At 44.8% G+C, this 2,500-nt stretch overlaps 1 pseudogene; it reads left to right on the forward strand.

Annotated features, from left to right (window-relative positions):
* The window catches only part of LOC124761975, a 10,527-nt pseudogene that overhangs the window by 4,095 nt on the left and 3,932 nt on the right, over positions 1–2,500 (forward strand).

Genomic DNA, 2,500 nt, shown 5'->3' on the forward strand with positions numbered 1-2,500 from the left:
AGGAAATCATGACTAAAGAAGAATTTATTGAGAAATTCAAGTTACGTTTTAAAACAGGGCCACGAGATCGGCCTACGGTACATCATGCCGTAGAGGTGGCACCCGATCTCAGGAAAATAATAGTCAAAACAAATAAATTATATATAGGATACACAGCGATTTCAGTTAAAGACTATACAGCACTGGCAAAATGCACAAAGTGCCAGGATTATGGCCATGTGGCCAAGTATTGTAATTTCCAAAACTCAGTCTGTGGAAGATGTGGCGAGGATGGCCATGACAAAAAATCTTGTGATAAACGAGAAACATGCATCCCTTGTAGGTACAGAAAAAGGGTCTGTCACTCCCCAGGAAGGGAGTGCATGACATACAAGTTGTTACTACAAAGATTGATTCAAAGGACTGACTATGGCGACTAGCCGAAAAGTCCAGAAACGGAAGTCACCTAGCAAAGTAGCACGGGATGCAGAAAGATGGAGAAGGTGGAGATCACAATCATCTTTGGATGAAGATGATGAAATTAACGCTTCTTACTTTGTTCCAGTTCCTGCTGTGCAGCCGGAAATGGTAGACTTCTCCTGTCAGGTCGGGTCTTTTCTGGCCGACAGGAGGGGGGTCTCGGCTGTGGCGGCGGAGTCGGGCGGGGCGGCGGACTTCTCCTGCCAGGTCGGGGGCTTCCTGGCCTCAAGGGGGAGGACATCGGCGCCCGGCACCGGTTCGGCTGCTGGACACTCTGCAGAGAAGACATATCAAGCACTAAAAGACTTGCAACTAGACAAAACTGAAATAGGTGGTGGCACAAAAAATACGTCAAAAAACTCTGTAGAACAAGTAGTATTGGAAACTGTAAAAGTAGAAGTAATTGGTGGAGGCAAGGAGAAAGAGAACATAGACTCTGACCTTGTAGATGTAGATTCCTCTGTAAGAAAACGGACTTATAATAATTGTCCCCCTGGGAATACTTACGGTATATGTGAGGAGACATTAAGACTATCACGTTTAGAAGATCCAGCAATCTTGACGGTGGCTCTTAGGCAGCTGGTGAGAACCGGGTATCCCAGAGGAAGAAGGATAACATTCCCTGCTCTGGAGGATGCAGATTGCATCCAGCTTGCCGCAGCAAACATACCTCTTGAGTTCAAACAACTAGAGGAACTCGTATCGAAAGTTTTTGCTCGAAGGGGTAGGGTTTTTGACCTAAAAAAGATATACAATGACATGGTAATGATGTATGGCAGGATCGCTTTTGATCCTGCCCAAACCTGGCCAAATAGTCATTTCCATACAAGGTATCCTGATGCACTTTAGAGTGTTTCAGGTAAATGCAATGAGAAGTCAGTTAGTCTTACATGAATTAAGAAGATTAACAGAGGAACACAAAGTAGACATCTTATTAATACAAGAACCATACTCCGTCTCGGGAAGGATTCCTGGCTTTCCCGTTAACGCACAGGTGATTGCCTCAGGCCAGCAACCAATGACGTCAATTATAATTTTAAGTAATCTAATCAAAACAACTGTAATTACTCAATTATGTACTACACACCTTACGGTTGTAGAAGTCAATTTAAAAGGACACAGTTTGTATTTAATGAGTTTGTATTGCCAGTACAGACATAATATTGATATCTACCTGGGACAATTGCGGACAGCATTAAGAGTCTTACAAGACAAGCATATAATAATATCAACGGATGCAAATGCTAAATCACCGCTCTGGCACAGCCCGGTACAAGACCACAGAGGAATTGAATTAGAAGATTTAATCATGGAACAAAATTTGAATGTTGCGAATCTCCCCGGCAACCCTCCTACCTATAGGAGCCGAGCCGGGGCAGCATCTTTTATTGACATCACACTAACCTCAATGGGTATTGCTAATAAAATTTTGAATTGGAAAACACATGACGCTATAACCACGAGTGACCACAATGTCATTGAATTCGACATATCTGTGGAGGAGGACCGCGTGCCAGCAGAGTGGACAATGCGTTATGACTACGGGAGAGCCAATTGGGACCTTCTGGAGGCGGAGTTCGATCCTCCAGAGCTCGGAATTGAATTTAACGTGGAAGAGGCAGTAGAGGCCCTAACTACCTCTATAAAGACGGCTATCGCCGTAGCGATACCAGTGAAAAGACGTCTCATTCGGAAAGCGACTGCGCCATGGACTCCGGAGCTGTCGCGGCTCAGGCAGTCTATGCGTAGAGCACGCAGGAACTATCAAAGGGCTTTCGCCCAGGCAGAAAGACAATTCCATCTCACCATATATAGAAGACAGAAGAGGGTCTTTAAGGATACCCTAAACCAACATAGACAGCAGAGTTGGGAAGACTTCGTAAAGGAACATCTTACCCTGGACCCTTGGGGCATGCCATACAAAATCGTGAGGGAGAAAATACACTCCCCAATGCAGCTCTCCACAATCAAAAAGGAAGACACTGACGACATGACAATTGACTGGAGACAAACTGCTGAGGAGTTACTTCATGTGCTCCTA

The sequence above is a fragment of the Schistocerca piceifrons genome, unplaced genomic scaffold, assembly GCF_021461385.2.
Source record: "Schistocerca piceifrons isolate TAMUIC-IGC-003096 unplaced genomic scaffold, iqSchPice1.1 HiC_scaffold_589, whole genome shotgun sequence".
In the NCBI taxonomy this organism is placed as follows: domain Eukaryota; kingdom Metazoa; phylum Arthropoda; class Insecta; order Orthoptera; family Acrididae; genus Schistocerca; species Schistocerca piceifrons.